The following is a 13,818-nucleotide window of genomic DNA, read 5'->3' as shown; positions in this document are numbered from 1 at the left end:
ATATATATGGGTAGGCCTTCCTTCATAGTAAGAACCAGTGGTTTTTGACATTTAAACAGTGCATTCTGGACTAGGGTATAGTTCAGTGGTAGAACAGAGGCTTTGCATGTGTGAGGTTAGATTTTGATCCCTGGCACTGCAAACTAACAAAAAGTGTATAAGGAAGAGAAGGATAACAGCTAAGGACTATATTTTTCTTTTTGAGGGAAGAGGGACACTCAAAAAGTGCTTAGGGCCCTACCACATTCCAACTCAATGCAAGGTTCAAGGATGTAATGCTGCTTCATCCCTGTGGCATTGGCGAGCATCAGGGGCTACCCCCATGGTGCTTAGGGGTCTCCAAGATGACAATAGAGATGCTTAGGAGAACCGTGGTGCTCAGAATCAGACCTGGGTCTGCCACTTGAGAGCTCCTAACTGCTATTCTATCTCCCAGTGTTAAGCTATTTCTTCTAAATTTAGTAAAGACAAAAATTGATTCTTCAATAGTTTTAAAAAACTAATCTAGCCTAAAAAGAAAAAAACAAAATAAAGTTTTTCACTGAAAAAACATCACTAATATTGGAATTAAGAAAACAGGTGAATAAGATTTATAAATTCTTTAGTGACTGCTTTAGAATTACAAAGACAGTGGAGCTGGGCCTGTCTGTCCAAAACAATAAACTAATTTTATCAATCCAACATGTTTATCTACAATTATCATCATCTTTGGAGACAACAAAACTGAACAGAAGAGCTGCCAGTAAAAAGCAACCTTGGATAGAACGATCTGGTAGACTTCCAATAAACTGCAACAGATCTACCTCCATCAACAATTAGGCAATAAATCAGAACAAAGATGATATGGAAATGCGAGGAGGTAGATTCTAAAAAAACTCAGTAACCAAAGGAATGAAGCTGAAAAACTCTTCTTTGCATATACCAAACAGAAAGGCTTTCTTGTAAAGGCTTTTTAATCACTTAATTCTAAGAGTAGTATCTCAAACATTCACATGGAAAATAAGAAAAATGAAATTTTTTCCCATCTGAATATTCTATGAAGCACCCATTTTAGATTTTTTCTTTTTGGTGTGTTGGGGGCACACCCAGTGGTGCTCAGGTGTTACTCCTGCCTCTGCGCTCAGAAAGCATTCCTGGAAGGCTCAGGGAACCATATAAGATACCAAGAATCCAACCAGGGTCGATCTTGGGTCTGCCGCGTGCAAGGCAAACGCCCTACCACTGAATTATCATTCCAGCCCTCAACTATTTTCTAATTTTTAACTCAAAAATGAAAAATAGTAAAAATCTAGAGAACATCAGTGTATGGCAGAGCCCGCTACGCATCCAATGCAATTTTTTCCCTCCTGTTCTCCTTTTCATGAGCTAGATTTTGTTCATTTCCACTAGTTTCCTCTTCACTGGAATCACTGTACAATTCACACCTGACACTAACAGATTTCTTGTTATTAGAAGCACTTCCACAGGCTTAGTCTGCAGGAACAGCTCCCCTTCGCTGAGGTAAAATAGTGAAAAATGCTTCTTGCCAGTCTCTTGTTTTCAGGTATCCCAGAACAATCTCAAACACAAGATTAATTGTTAAAACTTTTCTACTATTCATCTGTACAAAATTTCCAAGGGGGAGTTGTGCATGGTCAATCCATGATCTGGGGCTTGTTTATATGTGATTTCCTTGTGATGGTTGCGATCTACTAGCCCTCCAATCATATAGGCCTTTAATTCATTTAATTCCTACGTGAATTAGATGAGTCTGAGATAAGGTATATCAGATTTTCTTTCTTCATGAATTCACTATAGTGTGTTGGGTAGATGTGGATATCCTTCCAGTTGACCCATCTTTTAAAGTTTTTATCCCTGTTCTTTTTCAATTAACCTCTGTGACCTGTCAACTAAAACTGTGTAACATTGCATCTGCTTATGGAGTTTCTTAATGTCCTTCACTACCATCAAGCTGTCAAAACTGCAATAAATGATAAGACGAAGAGTGCTGTGAGCAGCATCTTTTCGAATACATTCTCTGTCACTTCCATCAGTTTGATTCCAGTTGACACTGTCACTCAAATTTCTTTCTCTTGCATTTTTCTTTCCACTTTTGTTTGCGGAGTTCTTGTTCTTCCCACTGTTTCTGTTTAATTAGTTTTTTCATTCGACGTTTCAATATCAGTTCTAGCCCTTTGTCTAATTTTGGCTACTGGTTTTCCTCAGGATATTCATTTAAATCTTGCTTTCTTTCAATGTTAGCAGTCTCGCTAAATGCTGGCAACACTTCAGATGATATTTTTTGCTACCTAGCTGAGGAGTGGTTGAGAAAAAGAGAAAACAAGAAGAAATCCCAGCTCAGGAAACCTAAAGCCAGATTTTATCTTAGAGGGGAAGTAATTTAATTGCTCTATAGAGACTTTCAATGTCAGCCAAACTCTCTTCCTCTTTTTTTTTTTTTTTTTGTGGTGTTTAAAATAATTTTTTTTTATTTAAACACCTTGATTACATACATGATTGTGTTTGGGTTTCAGTCATGTAAAGAACACCACCCATCACCAGTGCAACATTCCCATCACCAATGTCCCAAGTCTCCCTCCTCCCCACCTGACCCCCGCCTATACTCTAAACAGGCTCTCCATTTCCCTCATACATTCTCATTATTAGGACAGTTCAAAATGTAGTTATTTCTCTAACTAAACTCATCACTCTTTGTGGTGAGCTTCCTGAGGTGAGCGGGAACTTCCAGCCCTTCTCTCTTTTGTGTCTGAAAATTATTATTGCAAGAAAGTCTTTCATTTTTCTTAAAACCCATAGATGACTGAGACCATTCTCTCTCTCTCTGACTTATTTCACTCAGCATAATAGATTCCATGTACATCCATGTATAGGAAAATTTCATGACTTCATCTCTCCTGACAGCTGCATAATATTTCATTGTGTATATATACCGCAGTTTCTTTAGCCATTCATCTGTTGAAGGGCATCTTGGTTGTTTCCAGAGTCTTGCTATGGTAAATAGTGCTGCAATGAATATAGGTATAAGGAAGGGGTTTTTGTATTGTATTTTTGTGTTCCTAGGGTATATTCCTAGGAGTGGTATAGCTGGATTGTATGGGAGCTCGATTTCAAGTTTTTGGAGGAATCTCCATATCGCTTTCCATAAAGGTTGAACTAGACGGCATTCCCACCAGCAGTGGATAAGAGTTCCTTTCTCTCCACATCCCCGCCAACACTGTTTATTCTCATTCTTTGTGATGTGTGCCATTCTCTGGGGTGTGAGGTGGTATCTCATCGCTGTTTTGATTTGCATCTCCCTGATGATGTGGAGCACTTTTTCAAGTGTCTTTTGGCCATTTGTATTTCTTCTTTGTCAAAGTGTCTGTTCATTTCTTCTCCCCATTTTTTGATGGGATTAGATGTTTTTTTCTTGTAAAGTTCTGTCAGTGCCTTGTATATTTTGGAGATTAGCCCCTTATCTGATGGGTATTGGGTGAATAGTTTCTCCCACTCAGTGGGTGGCTCTTGTATCCTGGGCACTATTTCCTTTGAGGTGCAGAAGCTTCTCAGCTTAATATATTCCCATCTGTTAATCTCTGCTTTCACTTGCTTGGAGAGTGCAGTTTCCTCCTTGAAGATGCCTGTAATATCCTGGAGTGTTTTGCCTATGTGCTGTTCTATATATCTTATGGTTTTGGGGCTGATATCGAGGTCTTTAATCCATTTGGATTTTACTTTCATACATGATGTTAGCTGGGGGTCTAAGTTCAATTTTTTGCAAGTGGCTATCCAATTGTGCCAACACCACTTGTTGAAGAGGCTTTCCCTGCTCCATTTAGGATTTCCTGCTCCTTTATAAAAAATTAGGTGATTGTAAGTCTGGGGAACATTTTCTGAGTATTCAAGCCTATTCCACTGATCTGAGGGCTTGTACTTATTCCAATACCATGCTGTTTTGATAACTATTGCTTTGTAGTACAGTTTAAAGTTGGGGAAAGTAATTCCTCTCATATTCTTTTTCCCAATGATTGCTTTAGCTATTTGAAGGTGTTTATTGTTCCAAATGAATTTCAAAAGTGCCTGATCCACTTCTTTGAAGAATGTCATGGGTATCTGTAGAGGGATAGCATTAAATCTGTATAATGCCTTGGGGAGTATTGCCATTTTGATGATGTTAATCCTGCCAATCCATGAGCAGGGTATGCGTTTCCATTTCCCTGTGTCCTCTCTTATTTCTTGGAGCAGAGTTTTATAGTTTTCTTTGTATAGGTCCTTCACATTTTTAGTCAAGTTGATTCCAAGATATTTGAGTTTGTGTGGCACTATTGTGAATGGGGTTGTTTTCTTAATGTCCATTTCATCCTTATTACTATTGGTGTATAGAAAGGCCATTGATTTTTGTGTGTTAATTTTGTAGCCTGCCACCTTGCTATATGAGTCTATTGTTTCTAGAAGCTTTTTGGTAGAGTCTTTCGGGTTTTCTAAGTAGAGTATCATGTCATCTGCAAACAGCGAGAGCTTGACTTCTTCCTTTCCTATCTGGATTCCCTTGATATCTTTTTCTTGCCTAATTGCTATAGCAAGTACTTCCAGTGCTATGTTGAATAGGAGTGGTGAGAGAGGACAGCCTTGTCTTGTGCCAGAATTTAGAGGGAAGGCTTTTAGTTTTTCTCCATTGAGGATAATATTTGCCACTGGCTTGTGGTAGATGACCTTAATTATATTAAGAAAGGTTCCTTCCATTCCCATCTTGCTGAGAGTTTTGATCAAGAATGGGTGTTGGACCTTATCAAATGCTTTCTCTGCATCTATTGATATGATCATGTAATTTTTATTTTTCTTGGTATTGATGTTGTGATTTTCCTTCTTCTTTTTGAGGAGGGGCGGTGTCATATCTGACTATACTCAGGGATTTCTCCTAGCTCTCCACTCAGAAATTACTCCTGGCAGGTCTCAGGGGACCATACCTGATGTCAGGTAGGCTAAGTGGAAGACAAGTATCCTATCTATTATGCTATCACTGTGGCCCCTTAATAGAATTCTAATAAAAATGCCTTAACTCCATGCTATCTCTCCGACCCCTATTTTATTATTTTTATACTTTTCTCTCTCTGTGTGTGTGTGTGAGTGAGTGAGTGAGAGTGTGTGTTTGTGTGTGTGTGTGTGTTATTTTTGCTTTCTCTGTATCCTAGACCTTGAGACTGTGAGCATCACCTTAATGTATATGGGAAGCACCAGATTTGTGAATTTCGGGCCTTATGCTAGGCTGGGAAGCATTTTTAACTATTGAGTCATTTATGAGCACCTCATTTTATGAGCACCTCATTAGTTTTTAGTGTGCTTTACCAGTAGATTATTAAAACTGGGGATGACTAGCAAGTTATGCTATTCCTATACTAAAAACTAATAGAAAAATGAGTGGCAGCAAGTGACTCACAAGCAGACAAGTAAGGAACATTGATTTTTTTTTTTTTTTGTTTTTGGGCCACACCCAGTAACGCTCAGGGGTTACTCCTGGCTATGCGCTCAGAAGTTGCTCCTGGCTTGGGGGACCATATGGGACACCGGGGGATCGAACCGCGGACCGTCCAAGGCTAGCGCTGGCAAGGCAGGCACCTTACCTTTAGCGCCACCGCCCGGCCCCAGTAAGGAACATTGTTGTCCTTCAACTTCTGACCCAATATTCTTCCTACTTTGCTGTCATGCATAAAGCAATATTGTTGCTTGTGTGTCCAAGAAATGTCTAAAGACCCAAGAACTTGTTGAGAAAAAGTGAGAACCACTCTTAGGCCATTCCACAGAGCAAAAGGCATTGGAGCTCTATTGTTCTTTTTGGGGATAGAATGGGGAGAGATAGTTTAGGTCATATTTGTCAGTGCTCCTGTCTCTGTTCTCAGGAATCACTCCTCACAATGCTCTGAGGACCTTAGGTGGTACCAGGGATCCAACAGGAGTCAGCAGAATGCAAGGCAAATGTTCAAATCTATACTCTCTCTGCAGCCCACCGTTATTGTTCTTAAAAGATTTAGACACAAAGCTGTGCTGGATCCTAAGGTTCAAAAATAACATTAAATTTTGCATTGTTGGGTCATTCTGTGGCCAGGGCTATAAGTTGAACTTCATCAAGGGGAGGGATAGACCTAATTAGAAGAATTTTTTGTCCTTGTCACTCCTCTGACTCAGTGCTTCCTTCTCATGGATATGACATATCTCACAGTTATCCTCAGGTACAGTTTACCCAGCTAGATTTCTCTGCCATAAGTTGGGAAACCTTTCAAAGTTCTTGATAAGGGCAGAGAAAGCTTGCTAAGTTGTCAGAGATTGAGGTCCAAGGAGTTGGGTTTAGTTCAGTGTCTTTGAGTCAGGATATAGGTTTTACCTGAAAGTATTTTCCCATATTATTGATTTGTTATGAATTATTTTAAGAATGCTCTGTAACAACAACACTCAACAACAATAAAGCATTATGAATCTTGCTTACAAGTCTAAGAGCTGACTGAGTCATCAACTGGATTCCATTGCAGGCCTGTTTCCTGTTCATTGTCATCCCTGGCCCATGGTTGGTATACAGGAGAAAGTAAGTCAACGTTTACAAGCATGTGCAAATCTTTATGTCGCATTTTCTGAAACTGCATTGGTCAGAACAAGTTACAGACAACAAATGGGTCATGGGAGGTAATGCAAATTCACTTAGCAAAGAACATAAATTAAAAAATATGAAAAGGTAGAGACTCCTGAGTGCCGGCTGGGGAGGCGTGAGTGGGTTTCTCTCCTTTTGCTTGGCGTTTGGGCCTGCCATTCCCCTCAGAGACTCCTGAGTGCCGGCTGGGGAGGCGTGAGTGAGGTTCTCTCCTTTTGCTTGGCGTTTGGGCCTGCCATTCCCCTCAGAGACTCCTGAGTGCCGGCTGGGGAGGCGTGAGTGAGGTTCTCTCCTTTTGCTTTGCGTTTGGGCCTGCCATTCCCCTCAGAGACTCCTGAGGGCCGGCTGGGGAGGCGTGAGTGGGTTTCTCTCCTTTTGCTTGGCGTTTGGGCCTGCCACTCCCCTCAGAGACTCCTGAGTGCCGGCTGGGGAGGCGTGAGTGAGTTTCTGACTTTTGCTTGGCGTTTGGGCCTGCCCCTCCCCCCAGAGACTCCTGAGTGCCGGCTGGGGAGGCGTGAGTGGGTTTCTCTCCTTTTGCTTGGCGTTTGGGCCTGCCACTCCCCTCAGAGACTCCTGAGTGCTGGCTGGGGAGGCGTGAGTGGGTTTCTCTCCTTTTGCTTGGCGTTAGGGCCTGCCATTCCCCTCAGAGACTCCTGAGTGCCGGCTGGGGAGGCGTGAGTGAGGTTCTCTCCTTTTGCTTGGCGTTTGGGCCTGCCACTCCCCTCAGAGACTCCTGAGTGCCAGCTAGGGAGGCGTGAGTGAGTTTCTCTCCTTTTGCTTGGCGTTTGGGCCTGCCACTCCCCTCAGAGACTCCTGAGTGCCGGCTGGGGAGGCGTGAGTGAGTTTCTGACTTTTGCTTGGCGTTTGGGCCTGCCATTCCCCTCAGAGACTCCTGAGTGCCGGCTGGGGAGGCGTCAGTGAGTTTCTCTCCTTTTGCTTGGCGTTTGGGCCTGCCACTCCCCTCAGAGACTCCTGAGTGCTGGCTGGGGAGGCGTGAGTGAGGTTCTCTCCTTTTGCTTGGCGTTTGGGCCTGCCATTCCCCTCAGAGACTCCTGAGGGCCGGCTGGGGAGGCGTGAGTGAGTTTCTGACTTTTTGCTCGGCTTGGTGCCGGACCCTCCCCCCAGGGTGGCGCCTAGAAAGACAAGTTGAGCGACCCGAATAGACGGGGAGATAGGGCCAACCATCTAGACTCGCAGGTGACCTAGAACAGTCCACCCCCCTGGACCCTGGAGCGGATCAGGGACTTCCCAAGGGCGTAGATAGAGCCTGCAGAATCGAACTGAGGGAACTCCTTCAAGGGAGGATTGGAGGGGGCGGAGCTCCATTGAATCCCAGAGAAAGGAGGGTGGATTGAGTGCTAGGCTCAACAGCGCCAGTAACCATTGTGGCCAGGAGTGGAATTGCACCGCTGACAGAAATAAGGAGCAGAAAGGGGACAAAACCCACTGCAGGAAGGTTGAACTCTAGGGATCAAAGGGGAGGAGAAAGGGCTAGGTTCAACAAACTCACCCAACACGCTCCTCTAGAAAAACCTTCAGGAAGGAGACCAAAGCAGACCGAAATTAGAAGCCATAGTACTCCAAAACATACCATTAAATACAAAGTATTATGCGTAAATCAAGGAGATCCCTTATAACTGGAGACAACATGACAAGCCCTATCAAGTTTCCAAGTCCACCAAAGCGCACAGATTCATGGGAAGAAGACCTAAAAGCGGCCATGAGAAAGGAAATGCAAGAATTACTAAACAGAATGAAAGAAACCCTAGCAACCGAGTATAAGAAATTCATGAACGAACGACTAAGCCAAATTAAAGAAGAAATGTTAAAGAACATGAGAGATTCCATACAAAAAGAAGTGAAGGATTTAAAAGACAAAATAACAAGCCTTACGAGTAGAACCACAGAGTTGGAGAAGCACATCGATGAACTCGAAGGAAAACTGCAATATAAAAATGATCAAGAAACCAACAAAGAAAAAAAAGGCAAAGCACTGGAAGGAAAAATCCAATATCTAATGAATAAGGACAAAAGAAACAATCTAAGAATTGTGGGTATACCAGAAGGGGAAGAAATAGGGAAGGGGGAAGAACAAGTAGTCAGGGAGATAATAACAGAGAACTTTCCCACCCTCTGGAAAGACAATTTAGGACAAATCCAAGAAGTCAAGAGAGTCCCTAATAAAATAGACCCTAATAAACCCACACCAAGACACATAATAATCCAAATGGCGAAAAACAAAGAGAAAGAGGAACTCCTGAAAGCAATAAGGGAGAAAAAAAACCTCAAGTACAAAGGAAAGGACATAAGAATCAAACCAGATCTCCCATTTGAAATAATTCAAGCAAGAAGACAGTGGAATGACGTATTTAAACGACTGAGTGAAAGAAATTTCCAACCCAGGGTCCAATACCCAGCAAAACTATCATTCATATGGGAGGGCAGACTAAAAACATTCACAAATATGAACGAACTTGAACTATTTGTGCAAACTAAGCCAATCCTAAGCGACTTACTCAGAGACGAATTACACAATCCAAACCCCCGATTGTAACAACAACCACGCCACACAATACAACTGCACAACAGTCCTCTCTATCAATAATTTCCCTAAATGTTAATGGACTAAACTCTCCAATTAAAAGACACATAGTAGAGAACTGGGTTAGGAAAAATAAACCGGACTTCTGCTGTCTGCAAGAAACACACCTACAGTTACAGGATAAGCACAGGCTTAGAATTAAAGGATGGAAAGTAATTATTCAGGCCAATGGAAAACAAAAAAAAGCAGGGACAGCCATTCTTATATCAGACCAAATTGTATTCAACCTCAAGAAAGTGATCAGAGACAAAGAGGGGCACTACTTACTGATCAGGGGAACATTAGATCAAGAAGTGCTAACCCTGGTCAATATCTATGCACCTAATGTAAAGTCACCAAAATATGTGAGGCAACTACTGACAAACCTGGAGAAACACATGAAGGGAATTGTGATAATAGTAGGGGACCTCAATACTCCACTATCACCACTGGACAGATCCTCCAAACAGAAAAATAGTAAAGAAATAAGAGCTCTAAATGAAAAATTAGAAGAATTAGGGCTAATAGACTTATATAGAGCCCTCCATCCCCAGAAAGTAGAATACACATTCTTCTCAAACCCACATGGAACCTTCTCCAGAATAGATCATGTCTTAGGATACAAAGCCAACCTATTTAAAACCACAAAGGTAAGGATCATTAGAAGTACCCTTTCAGATCACTATGCAACAGAGCTTATAATTGATGTCAAGAAGAAGCAATGGAGGAAAACTAATACCTGGAGATTGAACAACATACTGCTTAACAACAGCTGGATCAAAGAACAACTCAAGGAGGAAATAAAAAGATTCCTTGAGACGAATGACAATGAAGAGACAACATGTCAGAATTTATGGGATACAGCAAAAGCAGTACTTAGGGGGAAACTCATAGCATTACAGGCCTATGTTAAGAAACAGGAAAATAACAAAACCAACAGTTTAAAAGATCACCTCAAAGAATTGGAACAACAGCAACAGAGAAATCCAACCACAACCAGAAGGCAAGAAATCATAAAAACCAGAGCAGAAATAAACAACATAGAGACTAAGAAAACAATACAAAAAATCAATGAGACCAGGAGTTGGTTTTTCGAAAAAATAAATAAGATAGACAAACCATTGGCAAAACTTACCAAAAAAAAGAGGGAAAACACCCAAATCACTAGGATCACGAATGAAAGGGGAGAGATTACAACAGAACCCCAAGAAATACAACATATCATGAGATCATATTATGAACAAATATATTCAACTAGGCTAGAGAACCCACCAGAAATCGACAGATTCTTGGACAAACACCCTCTTCCAAGACTGGAAAAGGAAGACCTAGAAACTCTAAACAGTCCAATCACTTCAGAGGAAATTGAAGACGTAATTAAAAGACTCCCTAAGAACAAATGCCCAGGCCCAGATGGATTTACAGGTGAATTCTATCAAACATTTCAAGAAGACTTATTACCACTGTTCCATAGGCTTTTCAAAACCATAGAAAAAACAGGAATCCTCCCCAACTCCTTTTATGAGGCTAATATCACACTCATTCCTAAAGAAGGCAAAGATACCACCAAAAAAGAAAACTATAGACCAATCTCATTAATGAACATTGATGCAAAGATACTTAACAAAATCTTAGCAAACCGAATCCAACACCTCATTAAAAAGATCATACATCATGATCAAGTGGGATTCATCCCAGGAATGCAAGGTTGGTTCAACATACGCAAATCAATCAACATTATACACCACATCAACAACATGAAGGACAAAAACCACATGATCATATCAATCGATGCAGAGAAGGCGTTTGACAAAATCCAACATCCGTTCATGTTAAAGACACTCAGCAAAATAGGGTTAGAAGGCACCTTCCTTAAGATAGTTACAGCTATTTATGAAAAGCCTACAGCCAACATTATACTTAATGGCGAGAAACTAGAAGCATTCCCACTAAGGTCAGGAACTAGGCAAGGCTGTCCACTCTCTCCACTCTTATTCAATATAACCTTAGAAGTCCTAGCAATAGCAATCCGACAAGAGAAGGGAATCAAAGGAATTCAAGTAGGGAAAGAGGAGCACAAGCTAGCTCTATTTGCTGATGATATGATGATATACATCAAAAACCCTAAAGAATCCACAGAAAAACTACTAGAAACAATCAACCAATACAGTAAAGTGGCTGGATACAAAGTCAATACACAAAAGACAGTAGCGTTTTTATATACAAACAATGAAGTTGAGGAGAGAGAGATTAAAAATACAATTCCATTTAAGATAGTATCAAAAAATATCAAATACCTAGGAATCAACCTTACAAGAGAAGTGAAAGATCTATACCAGGGAAACTTCAAAACACTTCAGAAAGAAATTGAAGATGATCTAAAGAAATGGAAGAACATCCCATCCTCATGGATAGGTAGAATTAACATAGTCAAAATGACTATTTTACCCAAATTGCTATATAGATTTAATGCAATCCCTATCCAAATCCAGACACAATTCTTTAAAGAAATAGAACAATCAATTATAAAATTCATTTGGAACCATAGAAGACCCAGGATAGCTAAACACATTCTGAAAAATGAGAAGTTGGGAGGTATCTCCTTACCTAACTTGAAACTATACTATAAAGCCATAGTAATAAAAACAGCATGGTACTGGAACAGAGACAGGACCTCAGACCAGTGGATTAGAACAGAATTCCCAGACATAAACCCCCAGATATATAGCCAACTAATATTTGATAAAAGAGGCAAGAATATGAAATGGAACAAAGAAAGCCTATTCAACAAATGGTGTTGGTACAACTGGAAACTCATATGCACGAAAGTGAAAATCGACCCATATCTCACTCCTTATACAAAAGTCAACTCAAAATGGATCAAAGATCTGGAAATCAGACCTGAATCTATAAAGTTTATCGAGAATAAAATAGGCAGAACACTCGAAGACCTTTATATTAAAAGGGTCTTTGAGAATGGAGCACCAATGGCAAAAACGTTAGCATCAACTATAAACAAATGGGACTATATCAAACTAAAAAGCTTCTGCATGGCAAAAGAAACCCTACTTAATGCAAGAAGACAGCTAACAGAATGGGAAAAAATCTTTTCACTTGATATATCAGATAAAGGGCTGATATCTAGAACATACAAAGCGCTCAGAAACCTGAGTCCTTCAAAACCAAACGAAGCCATAAAAAAATGGGGAGACGAAATGAATAGACATTTCTCTGAGGAAGAGAGAAGGATGGCCAACAAACACATGAAAACATGCTCACCTTCACTCATCATCAGGGAGATCCAAATCAAGACAACAATGAGATACCACCTCACACCAGTGAGGTTGGCTCACATCAAAAATAATGGGAACAACCTTGTTGGAGAGGATGTGGTATGAAAGGAACTCTCATTCATTGCTGGTGGGAATGCCCCTTGGTCCAACATCTATGGAGAAAAGTCTGGAGAGTGCTCAAAGAACTCAGAATTGAGCTGCCATTTGACCCAGCAATTGCTCTCCTAGGCATATATCCCCAAGATGGAAGGACATTCATTCCAAAATACATATGCACCCCACTATTTATTGCAGCACTCAGTATAATAGCCAAATCTTGGAACCAACCTCGATGTCCAACAACAGATGAATGGATCATTAAGATGTGGTACATATATACAATGGAATATTACATGGCAGTTAGAAATGATACAATCACAGACTTTGCAGCAACGTGGATGGACCTAGATCATGTTATGTTAAACGAAGTAAGTCAGAAGACAAAAGAAAAACACAGAATGGTAGCACTATTCTGAAACACCTAGAATACATAAAAAACAAAAAAAGGACATTGAAGAAGCATAACTGCTAGAACCACAAAGAAAGACTCCATAAACTCCATTCCCTGATCTGCACAGCCACCAAGATCTCTAGAAACAGGTCTGATTTTACCATCCAAGATAAAGTAGAAGTCTTCCACATACCACGAAAGCAGCAAGAGGAGAATAAATGATCTATTTTTTTGACGTCTTTATTTTGGTGTGGAGATTACGGTTGATGTCTCCAATATTATTTTATTTTATTTTGTTTTGTCTTTCTCTTTCTTTTTTGCACTTGAGTATGATTTGATTTCAGAACCGAGATTATTGTGTGGTGCCTGCTTTATTGTTGTGGTGCTTATCGGTTATTTAATTCGATATTTTTTTTTGTGTGTGTGTATTGTTGTGGTATTTTAATTACTTTTTTCACATCCTCTCTCAAACTGAGGTTGGAAGCCTCTAGACAGGACTCTGCCTATTTTCAGTATATTTGATTTTTGATTGAGAAGAGGACATATTAGGTGATGGGTATTCCCCTGATTTAATGTGAATATGTACCCAAAATACTACAGTGAAAGATATGTAAGCCATTATGGAAAAAAATTGTGTTTTTAATCAGAAACTTTCTTTGACTTACATGTATTATTATATTAATTATATTATATGTTATGTTATGTCACTATATTATGTTATATTAGTTTACCTTATTAGGTTAATCAATTTTGTCCTTTAAATGAATTCTTACTTAAAAAAAAAAACAACTTTAGTTTGCCCTGAAGAAAAAAAAATAAATAAAAGATAAAATAA

At 40.2% G+C, this 13,818-nt stretch overlaps 1 pseudogene; it reads right to left on the bottom strand.

Moving 5' to 3' along the window:
• Positions 1-1,318: 1,318 nt before the first annotated feature.
• LOC126027123 (tRNA methyltransferase 10 homolog A-like) lies at positions 1,319-6,520 on the bottom strand (annotated as a pseudogene).
• Positions 6,521-13,818: the final 7,298 nt, after the last annotated feature.

This window comes from Suncus etruscus, chromosome 1, assembly GCF_024139225.1.
Source record: "Suncus etruscus isolate mSunEtr1 chromosome 1, mSunEtr1.pri.cur, whole genome shotgun sequence".
NCBI lineage: Eukaryota > Metazoa > Chordata > Mammalia > Eulipotyphla > Soricidae > Suncus > Suncus etruscus.
The sequence above is the reverse complement of the archived record's forward strand: the minus strand, read 5'-3'. Positions and strand labels throughout refer to the sequence as shown.